This window comes from Acomys russatus, chromosome 20 (genome assembly GCF_903995435.1).
Source record: "Acomys russatus chromosome 20, mAcoRus1.1, whole genome shotgun sequence".
In the NCBI taxonomy this organism is placed as follows: Eukaryota; Metazoa; Chordata; class Mammalia; order Rodentia; family Muridae; genus Acomys; species Acomys russatus.
In genome coordinates, this window is record NC_067156.1 from 6618185 (window position 1) to 6635292 (window position 17108).

General features: G+C 38.9%; 1 pseudogene; it reads left to right on the forward strand.

Moving 5' to 3' along the window:
- The window catches only part of LOC127204740 (T-complex protein 1 subunit delta-like), a 76708-nt pseudogene extending 74727 nt beyond the window's left edge, over positions 1–1981 (forward strand).
- The last annotated feature ends 15127 nt before the right edge of the window (positions 1982–17108 follow it).

The window sequence follows — 17108 nt, forward strand, 5'->3', positions numbered from 1 at the left end:
TTTTATTTAATTAATTTATTCAAATTACATCTCAATGTTTTACCCTCATTTGTATCTACCTGTTCCTCCCTCCCTCCCTCTTTCATTTATTCCCCTCCCCTAGGTCTGTGACAGAAGGGGGCCTCCTTCCGCATCATATGGTCACAGCCTATCAAGTCTCATCCTCGTAGCCTGCTTATCCTTTCTCTGAGTGCCACCAGTCCTCCCCACCAAGGGGAAGTGGTCAAATATGAGGCACCAGAGTTCATGTCAGAGTCAGTCCCCTCTCTCCACACAACTGTGGAGAATGTCCTGTCTATTGGCTAGATCTGAGTAGGGGTTCGATGTTTACTGCATGTAATGTTCTTGGTTGGTACAGTAGTTTAAGTAGACCCCGCTGGGTCCAAATCCACCCATCATGGTATTCTTCTTGTAGGTGTCTAGTACCCTCTGGGTTCTTCTATTTCCCCATCTCCTATATTTCTCTTACCTAGAGTCTCAATAGGATGTCTTCACATCTATCCCAATCTGCTAGTAAGTGAAGACTTTTGTGGGATGTGCCTTTTGAGCTAGTTTCCAATTATAAGTGAGTATACACTTATAATTGGAAACTAGCTCAAAAGGGATGTCCCATGCTCGCTCTCTTTCAGACTCTGGTACTAAGCTTCTGCAGAAAGTTATATATCCAAACATCATCTCTAAGCCATTCCAAAAAGCTTTGGAAAAGGGTCTTGAAATCCTTAATGACATGTCTCAACCTGTGCAACTGAGGAATAGAGAAACTCTGTTAAATAGCATAACCACTTCATGGAATTCAAAGGTTGTCTCTCCAAAGAGTGTTGTTGCAGTGGCGAAAGTGATTGACCAAGCCACAGCTACCAGTGTAGAACTTATCGACATTAAAATTGTTTAAGAAGCTTGGTGGAACAACAGTTGACTCTGAGCTGATGGAACTTCTTGCTCTTACCCCAGAAAGCGGGAAATTCTGGCAAAACAGGGGTTGAAAAGGCTACAATTGGGCTTATTCAGTTTTGCTGATCTGCTCATACAACAGATAATGGATAGTATCTGACTATGCACAGGTGGACCGAGGGCTTTGAGAAGAGAAAGCCTATATTTTAAATCTGGTGAAGCAGATTAGGAAGACAGGATGGGATGCCCTTCTCATGCGGAAGTCAATCCTCAGAGAGGCACTTAGTGATTCTGCCTACATTTTCTGAATAAGATGAAGATTATGGTGGATAAGGATACTGAAAGAGAAGACATGGAGTTCATCTCTAAGACAATTGGAACCAAACTACTTGCTCGTATTGACCAGTTCCCTCCTGGCATGCTGGGTTCTGCTGAGTTAGCCAAGGAAGTCAGTTTAAATGGTTACAGACAACTATTCAAGGTTACAAGTTGTACAAGCCCAGGTAAAACCTTCACAATTGTTGTCCGTGGTCCTAACGAACTGGTAGTTGAAGAAGCTCAGTGTCCTGTTTATGATGCTCTCTGTGTTATCCACTGCATAGTGAAAAAGGGAGCTCTTATTGCAGGAGGTGGTGCTCCAGAAATAGAGTTGATGCTGAGACTGACTGAGAAGTCTCGAACATTGAGCACTTCGGAACTCTACTGTGTTCATGCTTTCGCGGATGCTGTGGAAGTCATTCCATCTACCCTAGCTGAAAATGGTGGCCTGAATCCCATATCTATGGTAACAGAAGTAAGAAACCAGCATGCCTGAAAAAGAAAAACTACAGGCATCGATGTCTGAAAGGATGGAATTTCTAACATTTTGGAGGAAATGGTGTCAGTTAGTGCTTTGACCCTAGCAACTGAAATTGTGCAAAGGAGCATTCTGAACACTGATGATGTGGTAAATACTCAGAAATCTGGATATGGCTGGCCAACTGGCACCATTACAGACAGAAGTACTGGTGCTAGAATGGAAGGTGATCATTTTGGCATTCCTTCCTGTCTGGAGTTTGCTTCTTCAGAGATTTTGGGCATTGTCTTCTAATTGGCATTTGTTTGAAATTGTATTGAAACAATTCAATGAAAATAATAAATAATTGGTTTCAGACTGCAAGAAAAAAGAATTAATAATATTCTGTTTTCATGCATATTCTACTTTTTTCCTTCATTTATCAGCAGGTAGGCACTTGGGTTGTTGCTATCTTTTAGTTATTTTAATGATGGCCCTTATAACACAGATATACAAATGCCTGTTTAAAGTTCTTTCTTGTGGTTCTTTGTTTGTTTGTAAGTCTGTATTTTTAATGCATTTTCCCTGCTCTCTACCCCTCAACCTTGTAACAGTACAAAGGGGAAAAGATCACACATCGAGGCATTAGTGCCAGATCTTCTCAAGATCATTCCTGAAAACTTCTCTGCATGGACTCACAGACTTGAGCTGGACTTTGCCTCGATGTTATTGGAGACCATCTTAGCACAAAATTACATTTAGAACTAACACCAAAATGAAAGAGCCCCAATATGGACTTACAGATGTGACTTCTGAGCCACAACATGGACTTACAGACATCACTGCTTTTTCTAATTATCTGAAGGGACTTTCAAGACCCCCACAAGACGGGATACCAGCATTGTGTCCACACAGAGTGAAACTTGTGTACTGTGCTTAAATATATTCTTCTGCATAAACTTCTGGAAATGGAATTAGTAGATCATATTAAAGTTTTCTTTTTCATTCATTAAGGACCCACCAAACATATTGTGCAGTTTTATCACTTTATGTTCCCATAATGTACATGTGAAGCCTTCAATGTCTTCATTGATGTTAATGTTATCTGTCCTATGGTAAAGCGTTATCTCCTTGTGGTCCTAACTTATCTTTCCCTAAAGATGAATAATATTAAATATGTTTTCCCAGGTTTATTGCCCATGTGTATGTTTTCCTTGAGAAATGACTATGCAAGCCCTTCACCAATTTTAGTTGGTTGGTTGCTATTATTATGAACTATCCTTTGTGATAGATAATAATCATCCATTTAAAAATTATCTATCCACTAAGTTTATATAGTATATTTTTGTTTATATTACATGGGTCATAACAAACTATAAGGAAGAGCTGCTGACACTGCCGATCTCAGTAGGCCATGTGCCTATTACAAGTAGATGTTCTATTATTCTGGCAAAGTGTGAGATCAGACCTTAGTAAATGAATAATCAAGTGATATGTACCCAAAACTTATATTTAGACATTTGTTTCCAACAAAGGGCCTTTGTCAATCAACAGAACTAACCACTGAGAAGGGAAAATGGTGTATGACTTATTAATGGTGTTTCAGACAGACAGCTTTCCTAGTTTTGAGATTAACTTTTTTCTAAGTTTTCAACCTGTTAAAATATCACAAAGCACAGTGATTTGTATTGTTTTATTTTACAGTATTTCACATATATGCAAGCACTTAACTTAGAGCTGTTCCACATGGGCCACGTAGTTTGTTTATTATTCCTATGATGCCAATGTGTAAGTGGTTATTTCCTTTGCATTCTAGTTTATTTCAGTGGTAATGGAGATCAAACCGAGAGGGGCTTTCTCCATGTTAAGCAGGTCCTCTGCCACTAAACTAAATACAAAACTCATGTGTTTGTGAATTTTATTCAGTTTTCCATCTGAATTCTTAAACATTCAAAATATTTTGTTAATGGTGTCATTACTCGAAAGATTTTAGCTCGGTGGTATTATAAATTGAGAAAATCATTTCCTCCATGTGCCTATGGCATGCCATTCCAGTGGCAAGGCAACTTGAGTCAGCATTTACCGACTTTAAAAATAACGGCATAAGGGCTGTTCAGAGCTCAGCAGCCAACTGCATGGCCTATGTTTAATCCCCAGAACTTACATAGTGAAAGAAGAGAACTGATACCTCAAAATTTTGCTCAGACACACAACTAGGCAAACACAAATATAATAAAATATAATTACATAAAATATATGAGTGTTGACTAGGTTTAAAAAGGAAAGAAGACATAACTCAGTAATTGAGAATATCAAAGCACTTGTCAGTAAGCACCTATGATACATACTATCATTTGTTGTGGTATTTTGTTTTGTGAAGCACATTTGGAGTTTACTAAGAAGTGGCTTCATTACAGATCTTAACATGAGTGATCAAAGCAAGGCATGCACACAAAAGGAAAGGGCAGGTTCACACTCCTGAGAAGTGTGAGCGCCTCATAATTCCCACACTTCGGGTTATAAAAACTTTTCACATTTTAAGTTCCTTTACTCACTGAAGGAGTTAACATACTTACTAAAAATGCTATGTGGGGAATATAAAAACTTTAATGGGGCTAGCATCTCTAGGATTATACATGAACAGAGCCAGCAGCATCCATTCTCTTACACCTGTTGCCATAGAGACATCACATGCTGTTGTGATGCAAGGGGTCAGCGGTCTTGTGAACTTATGAACCATACTTGAGAGTAGATGAGACATGAGCAGCATGCGTTCAAAGAAGAGATTTTAAATACAAAGCCAATGATTTTGTATAGTTTAAAATATTTGAGTTGTACTTTTAAAATATTGATCATGTGAGTATCTACCTTGAAGGATTACTCAGAAAGCCTTGGTCAGAAAGGCACACATCAGAAGCTTTGCATTCCCTTGGCCACTCTGGTGGCCAATTATAAACAGCAGTATCATATTTTATCAAGAAAAAAGTTAAACCAGACAAAACTGATAAGCCTTCCTGAAATAGAAAGCCCGGTGTCAGAGAACCCTTAATTACTGGTGCCGTGAAGACAGACACAGCATCTGCACAGACAGTTTCTGGAGAGTTGTGACACCATCACTCGCACTCACATTCACACAAGAGCCTGCATGGAAGCCAGACCTTACACCTCCACCCTCAGTGATCTCCCATAGGCAGAAAATCAGAAGCCATGGCGTCCTAAAGAGACTTTCTGGAAATAGACAGAATGTTTCATCCTTCAGTATTCAATGGCACCCAGGGGCTCTGGCCTAATGCCTTTCAAAGAAGAGAAACAACGTTTGACAATATCGCACCCCCAACAAGTACACTTTATTTGAAAAGGAAAGACATAAAAATATATAGAACTGGGAGCCAGGGAGATATAGCTTAGTCAGTGAGGTGGTTGTCACCAAACAGGAGGCTTGAGTCCAAATTGTTTGAAGCCATGTAAAAGTCCAGACGTACTACTGCCATAGTTACCTCAGTGCTGGGGAGACAGAATCAGGAGAGTCCCTGGAAGGCACTGGTCACTTGGTCTAGTCAGTCACCCGTCTCCATGCTCATTGAGAGTCTCTGTTTCAAAAAATTAGAGACAGAGAAAAGAGTACATTTTTTATGGACTTTAGGTCTCCACATGCATGCACCTGCTCAACCTGCTCAAGCACCAGCACAAATGTACATGTATGCAACACACATATACATTCACACAACACACAAATATGTGTATGTATACAACACACATGTTCATGTGTACAAAACATGTATACACTCACATAGCACACATATATACATGTATATAACACATGCATGCATGATACGGCACACATATACATGCATGCAGCATGTATGCACATATGGCACATGCATAGGCATGCATACAACATACATGCATAAGCACAAATACATGTATACAGCACATATACACATGCACACACCACACATATACATGCATACAGCACATGTGTACATAGTAAAACACATATACATACATACAACAAAGAGCCAGACATACAGACACAGAGATGTTTTCTTTTCATCACCCAAACATAACAGGCAGGCACCTAAATGCAACATCCTACCCTCTGAGCAAGCACCTGAGCCCCAGATAGAGGAAAACACACCCTACTTCTGGAGACATCAGCTCAGGACTCCTTATCAGAGCAACATTTTATAAATGACTGATGTGAACTCTCAGAGGTTCTTAATGTACCAATGGCAATCAACGTGACTGATGCTGTTTGAGGAGCATTCAGATTTGCTGTGCAAATTGTTTCCATATCCGTATAGACTAATAGGTCCATGTAAATCATCCTTAGTATAAAGATACTATGATCTCTATCAGGCACCCACTATCTCAGGGCCAATAAAGCCACAATTCAGAGAAGGCTTCCTTTCAGATGCAGTAGTTCTTATCTTCTGCTTCATTCATTCATTTGTTAGTTTGGTTCTGAGTATATAATATCTCTTATTACCATATGGTTCATATCACTTAGGAAAAGATCTAACTATTCATTTCTCTCCATCATCTTTGGGGCTTCTATGATGATCAGTTTACAGCCAGCTAAAAAATGGAGATTCATTTTCTGCCTCCATCCAAGAACCAATGAGACACTCATTCAATGTTAGGACATTGAATATTAACTATATTTTAGAAATAAATATGTAAAAGATGAATTTTCATTAGCTAAAAAATGGTTAACTTGAATTGACATTAGGAAGAATAATTTTCACTAAGCCATAACAAAGACAAAACATGAAACTGGCAGGATGATTCAGCACGTAAAGGCCCTTGCTGTGCCAGCCTGGAGATCTGTGTGGCTTCCTGGCATCCACAGAAAGGTGGAAGGAGAGAACAGACTCCACAAATTGTCCTTTGACCAACACATGATCACTGTGGTACATACACACTCTCTCTGACACACACACGCACACACGCATGCACACACGCACACACGCATGCACGCACGCACACAGAAGTGGGAAGGGAGGGCAGAAAAGAGAAACAGAGAGAAAGAACAAATAAATATTTTTAAAATTTCCTACATACGTTTATTACTTTCTGTAAAAATATAAGCTATAAATTCAAGGGTATTCTTTTCCATTATGTAAGGTACCATTTGGGTACCATTTCTTCCTAAGGGACATCAGAGACACTAAGAGACATCTTCTCATTCCAAATCCTAGTGCTCACTTCTTGTACTCTACTTTCTTTCCTCTGTCCCCTTATTTGAATTTTTTTAAAGCCTCAGTTGTCTAACATTAGCAGGTCTACCTGCTTAATCAGGAATGCATGGATATTATGGTTTTCTGAAATATTATGTAGTCATAGATTCCTGTTTGGCATTTTGTGGGGCACTCTAGGATGATGGATAGGGAAAATATTATTGCTTAATATCTGGGTATCAAGGACTGGATCAATAAATGCTTCTGCAAAATTGTGTCATATTTACTAACATGTCAATTATTTTATTATATGCTCTATGATAAAAATTAATAATATATCTTAAAGATATTGAAGTAATCCAACATGGCATTCTATATTATAATTCATGTATAATCATTGTTACTATAAAAGTTGGCTTTGTGCAATAAAATATGTTACGCAGTGAATTTCTTGATTACCCAAAATGTACAGAAGTTTTGTCATTCTTTGCACATAGTAAAATTATTTAACCTACAAAGGTTTCCCACAGTGAAGGAAGCCTGAGACTGTTGTTGCTTGGAGATATTGGTCAACCAGTTAATAAGCAAAGGGAAGCATACACAATTTTAAGTCTGTAATATTTTCTTGTGAAAGGGGCCTCTTCTAACATATGTATACTACACATTAGCGCCTTCCCCAGTCCAAGTGCCTCTTCTCACACCCACTCATCCTTATCAATTACCCTCTCATTTTATTAATTTGAATTACTGTATTAGCAATATTAGTGATTAGCCTATAACACACTATCTAACTAAAACTTAAAAATGAGTCCCCAGAGGTTCTGATCGGCCAAAATGAAGATGATAGAAGCATCCCTTGCCTTGTGTATGTGTGCTCACCAATTCTGTAATATATTTAATGACATCACAAGATTGTGTTTTCTACTTATTTGCTGATTGATTTTTTTTGAGGCAAGGTCTCTCTCTATGTAGTTCTGGTTGCCCTAGAACTCAGTATTTATACCAGACTGGCTTTAAACCAAGAGAGGTCAGCTTTCCTCTACCTTCTGAGTGCTAGGATTTTTCTTCTTTTTTATTATTAATTCATTCATATTACATTTCAATTGTTATCCCATCGCTTGTATCCTCCCATTCCTCCCTCCCTCCCGCTTACTCCCTACTCCCCTCCCCTATGACTGGGACTGGGGGGACCTCCGCCACCAGTATATGCTCATAGGGTATCAAGTCTCTCCTTGGTAGCCTGCTATCCTTCCTCTGAGTGCCACCAGGCCTCCCCATTAAAGGGACGTAGTCAAATATGGGGCACCTGAGTTCGTATGAAAGTCAGTCCCCACTCTCCACTCAACTGTGGAGATTGTCCTGTCCATTGGCTAGATCTGGTTAAGGGTTTGAAGTTTATGGCCTGTATTGTCCTTGGCTGGTGCCATAGTTTGAGGGAAACTACCCATCATAATGTTCTTCTTGTAGGTTTCTAGGACCCTCTGGATCCTTCTATTTCCCCATTCTCAAATACTTCACTCATCTACAGTCCCAATAGGATGTCCTCTCCTCTGTCCCACTTTCCTGGTAAGTGAACACTTTCATGGGACGTGCCCCTTGAGCTAGTGTCCAGTTATAAGTGAGTATATACCATTTGAGTCTTTCTGCTTTTGGGTAAACTCACTCATTAAGATCATTTCTAGTTCAATCCATTTTTCTACAAATTACAGGAATTTCTTGTTTTTAATAGCTGAGTAGTTTTCCATAGTGTAAAGGTACCACAGTTTCTTTATCCATTCTTCTACTGATGGACATTTAGGCTGTTTCCATGTTCTGCCTATTATGAATAGGACTGCTATGAACATGGTTGAGCATATGTCCTTGTTGTGTGCTGGAGCATCTTCTGGGTATATTCCAAGTAGTGGAATAGCTGGGTCTTGAGGAAGCCTTATTCCCAGTTTTCTGAGATAGTGCCAGATAGATTTCCAAAGTGGCTGTACTAGTTTGCATTCCCACCAGCAATGAAGGAGTGTTCCTCTTTCTCCATATCCTCACCAGCATGTAGCATCACTTTAAGTTTTGAACTTAGCCATTCTGATGGGTATAAGATAGAATCTCAGAGTAATTTTGATTTGCATTTCTCTGATGATCAAAAACATTGAGCATTTCTTTAAGTGTTTCTCAGCCATTTGATATTCCTCTTTTAAGAGTTCTCTGTTTAATTCTAAGCCCTGTTTCTCAATTAGGTTATTTGGTTTGGTGGTGTTTAATTTCTTGAGTTATTTATATATTTTGGATATTAGACCTTTGTCAGATGTAGGGTTGGTGAAGATCTTTTCCCAGTCTGTAGGCTATTGCTTTGTTCTCTTGACAGTGTCTCCTGCCTTACAGGAGCTTCTCAGCCTCATGAGGTCCCATTTATTAATTGTTGACATTAAGGCCTGGGCCGTTGGTGTTCTGTTCAGGAAGTTGTCTCCTGTGCCAATGTGTTCCAGGCTCTTCCCCACTTTTTCTTCTAGGTGACTTAGTGTCTCTGGTTTTGTGTTGAGGTCTTTAATCCACTTGGATTTGAGTTTTGTGCAAGGTGACAAATATGGGTCCAGTTTCATTTTTTTACACATAGACCTTCAGTTAGACCAGCACCATTTGTTGAAGATGCTATCCTTTTTTCATTGAATGGATTTGGCTTCTTTGTCAAAAATCAAGTGACCATATGTGTGTGGATTCATATCTGGGTCTTCGATTCGATTCCACTGATCAACCAGCCTGTTGCTGTGCCAGTACCATGCTGTTTTAGTTACTATTGCTTTATAGTACGGTTTGAGATCAGGTATGGAGATTCCTCCGGAGCACCTTTTATTGTACAAGATTGTTTTAGCTATTCTGTGTTTTTTGTTTTTCCATATGAAGTTCAGAATTGATCTTACAATGTCTTTAAAATTTTGTGTAGGTATTTTGATAGGAATTGCATTGAATCTGTAAATTACTTTTGGTAAGATGGTCATTTTTACTATGTTAATTCTCCCTGTCCACGAACAAAGGAGATCCTTCCATCTTCTGTTGTCCTCTTCAATTTCTTTATTCAATTTCTTTATTCAAAGATTTAAATTTTTTTCCAAACAAGTCCTTCACTTGCTTGGTGAGAGTTGCTCCTAGATATTTTATATTGCTTGTGGCTATTGTGAAAGGTGTAGTTTTCCTAATTTCTTCCTCTGCTTGTTTGTCATTAGTATATAGGAAGGCTACAGACTCTTCCGTGTTAATTTTGTATCCATCCAATTTACTGAAGGTGTAGCTGTAGGAGTTCTCTGGTGGAATTTTGGGGGTCACTTATGTCATCTGCAAATAGGGATAATTTGGCTTCTTCCTTTCCCATTTGGATCCCCTTGATCTCCTTTTGTTGTCTTATTGCTCTAGCTAGGACTTCAAGAACTATATTGAAGAGACATGGACAAAGTGGGCAGCTTTGTCTGGTCCCCAATTTTAGAGAAATTTCCTTGAGTATCTAGGATTAAAGTAATGTGCCAACACACTCAGCAAGACTGAATACTTTTTGCTTTCAAACATAATATTCCTCTAGCTGGAATCAAATTATAATTATGTTTACATCCTTGGTTTAGGCATGTTCACGAGATTCTATGTTATATCATTTTGAGTGCTAAGTAACCAATATTAAATTAAGCACATTTAGATAACAGACAAGAAAAATGGAAATTCATTTTTATTAGTTATTCACCAGAATTACCTTGCAATAAAACTATAAAATGATAACACCGATAAAAATCACCCAGACTCTAACGGCAATTTTTTAAGGTGTCCTGGAGTCATGCGCAATATCCAACTTCCTGATACATCAAGAGACCATACACACAGGCATCCGTTTTGGCATTTATGGGACAAAAGCCCCTTGGATGTGGAGCTCCATGAGCTGCTCAAGTGGGAAAGTCACTTTGGTTTTGCTTAACATTTTACTCATCCTTTCATTGACATTTAAGAGCAGTAATTGCCAGTGAAGCCCTCAGTAATGCTTTTAAATGAACCGTGGTATATACGTATGTATGCATATACAATGTATCATATACTATATATGTTGTTTACACATATATATTTATATATGACATACATTTTCACATGGCATTACTCAGCTTCATTGTTACCTCCTGACTGACTCATCCTAACAACGCCATTGCTATATATGCATCATTGCACCATTGAAAGTGTCCACCTCCTTCTTTAAGGTTTCTGAGGGGATGGAAAGATAGGTCATCCGTTAAGAACACTTATGCGTCTTGCAGAAGACCCAGGTTTAGCTGTCAGCGCACAGGTGCTGATTCACAATCATTCATAACTCCAGTTCCAGTGGATCCAGCGGTCTCTTCTAACCTCTACAGATACCAAAGACACGTGTTGTGCACAGACAGAAATGCAGGCAAAATATTCATACACATAAAATAAACAGATAAATCTAAAAATAAAATGAGCCCAGCCCCCTCCCCAAGAAAAGTCTTGAAGATGGTCAAATTCATACACCTTCATGAGGCTCTGAGTTCAAATCCTCAGAGGCCATGGTGCTGTGTATCTGTCACACCAGTACTTCTATGGTAAGATGGGAGGCAAAAGAATCCCAGAAAGCTTCAGGGCCATCTTGCCTACTGTATCAATACAGAAGCAAAGAAGAAGTCTCTCCTCTGGCTATTGACATGTACTTCTGACTTGAGGGAAGAGGTAAGAATCACTAAGCAGTCCTGGTGCAGGCTTGGTTCCACTCTTTTTTTTTTTTTTTTTTTTTAACTATAAAATAAAATTTATTGGTGTCCTGCTCATGAAGTACAATGAAACTTTTATTTATTTATAGAGGGGTATAGACTTTTCTAGTGACTTGAACAGTAAAGTCTTCTCTCCAAGGCACTCCCTTCCCGGTAGACCTAGAAACCACTTTGTTTATCAGAAGATCATGCTGATGAGGGTGGAATTACATAGAACAGAAATTGGCTTTCAATCAGCAATATAGTATTGAGCTCTGAAAGATCCCAATCAACTACTGTTCTCGAAAACAAAATGGTCAGTGTGAAAGTTCTAGATATTCTTCACATTGGATTGCCAGATTTTGTTTGTTTGTTTGGTTTTGGTTTTTCGAGACAGGGTTTCCCTGGGTAGCCCTGGTTGTCCTTTGTAGACCAGGCTGGCCTCGCTTGGTTCCACTCTTCATCGTTGTGGGGCTCCAGCATCTCCTGTGTGGCTCACAGATTGTCAGAACTGCCCGAAATCTCTGTCCTGCAGAAACTTCCTCCTAGCTGGGCCCTGGCCTGCAACCTCCCCCTTTGCCCAGAGGGAGATTCCTGGAGAAACTCCCATTCCTTGGGCCCATTGCCTCAGTAGTCAGCTGACCAAAAATAGGTTCTCAGATGTCTCTGTAAAACATCTCTACTTCCAGGAAGTGATAGTATATGTGATACTTTTCCCAATTTACAAATCCATGCAAAGGGGCTGCCCTGTGCAGCTCATGATAAAAATGAGTAACACTGGTTACACCATTGAGGAGAGATTAACTACCTGTCATATTTATAAGAAGCTTTTTATCAACTACAACACATGAATGAAACAGCAATGCTTAATTAGCATACTTTTAATTATCACTGAACCTATAATATATATGTGTTTACACAGAGAGTCTCTCTCTCTCTCTCTCTCTCACACACACACACACACACACACACACACACACACACACACACACCACTCATGTGTGCACCTGGACTGACAGGTGGACAGTATGGTACTGAATGGAGCTGTTCAATGGGATGCTTTGTATGTTGAATGTGCACTTAAAGATAAACACAAAACCATATTGCTCTTACTGCCTGCTCTTCATCAAAGAGTGTTTTTTAAAACTTGTAATTTAGTAATAGCAAAACTCAAGGACAATTTCTATTTTCAAATGTATTTAAGAGAGCTATGGTTAGCCTATTCTTCTATTCCATTGCCAATAAAAGCAGTGGCTCTAATTCTCTGAAATGATAAGTTTCTGTATTTATTAAGGAGGGAAATAAATAAGAAATCTTTTCAGATTTTCTGACTAAAGTACACAATTACATGGAATATTCAGGAAGATAAAATTATTGTGTCTATTGTAATTACATCATTGGATTCTGATTCTTAAACTTAAAAGTAAATAACTGCTTAAGATTTTACCTAGGTTATATCTAAATAATTTTCAAAGGACTCATATTTTTGAAGATTTTTGGGACCTATATTCTGAAGCAAAATATAAAAGAAAAGTATAACAAATTGCTCATATAAATTATATCTCATATATTTAAATCAATCAAGACCAGAAAGAAATATCATGCATGCTTCTTCAAACACGATAGCCATTCTTGCAGCATCAAACTAAACTGTAGCTCTTCCTTAAGTGGGAGTTCCTATCATTTGGGGGAAAATCATTATGGCAACAGTACTAAAATACATAAATCCCTTTCTTTTTATTCTAGCCTGCCACTATGATTAAATAATCTGAAATCTAGAAAAACTAAAAACAAATTACTATAAGGTCATGCTTATGTAAATTGAGATCATGCACAGGTGCTGTTTCATGCTATTAAGGTGTTATTATCATGTTTCCATTTCTCTTTAAGATCTATGGATATACCAGCATATCCAAATCATCATATGTGTGTGCATTTTCACAAATATGTTCCCTATACCATCAAAAGTAAGATCATTAGCCTTCTAGGAGGTGGGGACATAACTAGCTCTGTCAATGTTCAGCAAAAAGAGACTGCTTAGAAAAGTCAGAGAAGTCTTCTCAGATACTCCCTCGCCAGGTACACTTGTAGGCTGTCACACATTTACAAACATAGATTTTCTGTAAGCGTGGTTCTCAAACTACAGTTTAGACTACACCAAATACAACATGGGAGCTTTTTAGAATCACCAACTTGGAAGTTGACCTACCCAGTTAGAAGATCTGAGGTCCAGAGCTGTGGCTGACTCAGGAACCCTTGCTCCAGGAAAGCATGTAGGTGACTCAGATTCACACTGACTGTTATAAACCACTAATCTGTCAACTGTAGAAGTGAAGGGATGCTCACACATAAACATATTATTTTAGGAAAGGCGAAGGCATTGGACAGGAGCGAGGTAAACATGATGAAGAGCGGCTGTAGCTATCACTGGGCAGTGGAATGATTATGGTACTCTGTGTCTGCCTCTGAGCACATTTATTTTGGGCATTATTGTCAGCTAACTCAGAGCAGATTTGTATGGTGGCAGTGTAGAGTCGGCTTCCTCGCACTTGGAGACCCCGATCTGAACTCCTAAATGACTTATTGTTATGACTTCTTGCCTGCATACCAATGTCTACGTTTTGATTATACAAAAGAGAAACTCTCTCCACATTAGTGAATCTTTAAATGTTTTGGAGAGCAAAGATAAACTGTTATCAATTGAACACATGGGTCACTTCATAAATGGAAATAAATATTGCCTTGCACAAGCACAGAAGGCAGGCTTGGAACTGGAAGGCGACTTGAATTATCATCCACTTCATATTCCCTACTCCCTTTTATTTTAAGGAATGTGACCTTTCAGAAAAGAAGTTTCCTAATTCTGTCATTCTCTAAAAGCCTAAAATACAGAGTCCTTTTCTGTGGAAAAAAAATGAATGTGCAGTGAGTGGAGATTAAAAGAAGAGTGTAAGAGCTTGTGCAACACGGAGCACAATGGTGCAGATGGCAAATCACCTGCTCTCCCTGATCTGTGTGTGTCCTCCCATGGGCCATTGCACAAAGCAGGAGTCCTACATATCAGGGTTGTCCCTGTCCCTGAGGTCTTATCTTTTCTACATCTCAGACTAGATATGTCAAGGGATGGAGGTTATCCAGAACCAAGCCTGCACATAGCCAACACGGGGGACAAACGCTTAGGTGAATGAATCTGAAGCATGTGTCTTGAGTCTCAACAATTGTCAGACTTTTCCTGGAGACCACTCTTCAGCCTTACTTAGTGCATGCTCTAGGGGATTCCTACGCCCTCCCCTACTTTCCTACGCCTTTGCCAGTGTTCCCTGGAACTCTCAAAAAGATGCATTGCCTTTGACCACTGGTCTCAGTACCTCCTAATGAATATATAGGAGAGAGGACCTATATAATAGACAAAGATATTTGTAAAATGCATTTTTTTTTAAATTCTGGAAATTACATTCATTGTTAAAATCAGTGTGCTCACTACATACTGTTTTTGGAAGATTTGAGGAGTCCTCCAGAGCTTTTCTTTTTTCCTTAATGACATTATTAGTCAATTACAAAATGAAAGGGAAATACACAGAGGTAAGAGTCAAAATTTTTAATCAATAATTGGACAATGGAAACAATAACGAGGAACACTGCAAGACAGGGCAGGTCCTGCTTTGCCAGATTTAAGGCATTCACAGGCCAGTTGCCAGCTCTTCTATTTGTCCTGGGAAAAAGTTGGGACCACAGGGGAAGAGTCTGAGGAGCTCATGGGAAGATGCTGACCATCCCTCCGAGAAGCACCTGAGCATTGTAAGGAAGAGAGCATCCCTGCTGCTGCAAGCCAGATAGAGCTTTGACCCGCACATAATGTCTTCTTATTTCATACTCCAGCATCATGGACAATGGGGCCAGTAGAGTTTGCGTAGCTTATCACAGCCAAGAGGAACCTTTTCCTTAAGAATCAAATTTCAAAGAAAACAAATGTAAAGAATATGGACTTAAAAACCAGAAAATACAGAAATGCTTACAATTCTGGAGAAAAATGACTATCAACAAAATCTTCCTGCTGATGTGAGTATAACTCTTTCACAAAAGTGAACATAACATGACCATTTGAAGTACAATACCACCCTGATTGGAACATGGCCTTGTTTCCTACTATGCTATAAACATACAAGGCGTTCATTCGGAGCTGAGTGCTGAATAAAAAGGTAAGCAAAAAAAAAAAAAAAAAAAAAAAAAAAAAATACCCACTGGTTAAAAAGGTTTCTAATCTTCAAGTGTGATAGGAGAGCTCAAAGGCCAGTGGTAGGTCAAGGCTAAGTATGCCAGGAGTGGCCACTGTTATCAGAATAATTCATTGCAAACTTGTGCAATTAACTAAAGATGAGACTGTGTGAGAGAGAGAGAAAAAAAAGAAAACTGGTAAAGTGTGCTCTTTAGAGTTTTATTTTACCATTTTTAAAAAGTATCCGAAAAGTATCATGACAACTTCTTATCAAGAGGTAAAGAAAAGCAAATAAAATTGATATGAACTCTACCTGAACTTCCGCAAACAGATAATGAACACAATAGTTTCTGTATTAAACTCCAACACAGGATTTTTAAAAATTGTAAAGCAAACAGAAAAAGCACCTCATCTGTAAATAAGAAACCTTTCCCCAGACTTTCACTATATACATGGTTTATGTTTTCTAGGTGTAGTCACAGCAGAACACAGCAACTTTTCTGTCTGGGCCCCGCTTGTCAGCCACACATATTGAAAGCCATTTCCCCATTTGACTTCAGATGTATAGTACCAAACGAATTGCGATTCTTCTCCCATGACGCAAACATGGATCCATGACAGTTTTGGTTTTTTTTGCTGGTCAATGAGTTTTTTTTGGTTTTATTTTGCTAATGTCATAAGCACATACTAACTTACCATCCCCAATCAAAAGCTAAGGTGCAAGTGACTTTTTTGTAGTCACATGCTATTTCCACCAGCGTTTCAATCTTGCTTGATTCTGCCAAAGAAGAGAGCCATCACCTAAACTTCTGTGTTTTAGTTTTTCTTTAAAAATAGATGTTGCCCTTAGCATCAGAGTATAGTACCTTATTTCTAGCTATTTGGAAGTCTGGGGCAGAAGGATTCCAAGTTGAAGGTCTATCTGGGTTTCAAAGTGAGTTCAAAGCCACCCTGGATTTTCCCCTGTACACATTCCATATCTCTCTCTCTCTCTCTCTCTCTCTCTCTCTCTCTCTCTCTCTCTCTCTCTCTCTCTCTCTCTCTCTCTCCATTTTTCTCTTTTATTCAGTTTGTTCTTGGAGAATTCCATCTATATACAAAGGCCATTCTGTTTACCATAACTCTTCCACCCTTTGCAATGAACTGTAGTGAATTCCCGTTCATGGTTACTCAAGATACTGAGTGTAAGTGACAGTTGAGCACTCAGCACTAAACAGGGCATGTATACTATGCTCTCTCTCACATGTACCAAGTCCTTTCTGATTGCTCTCTCTAATTACTCTCCCACATCTATTACACTCGCCTCGTTGCAAGTCCTTTCC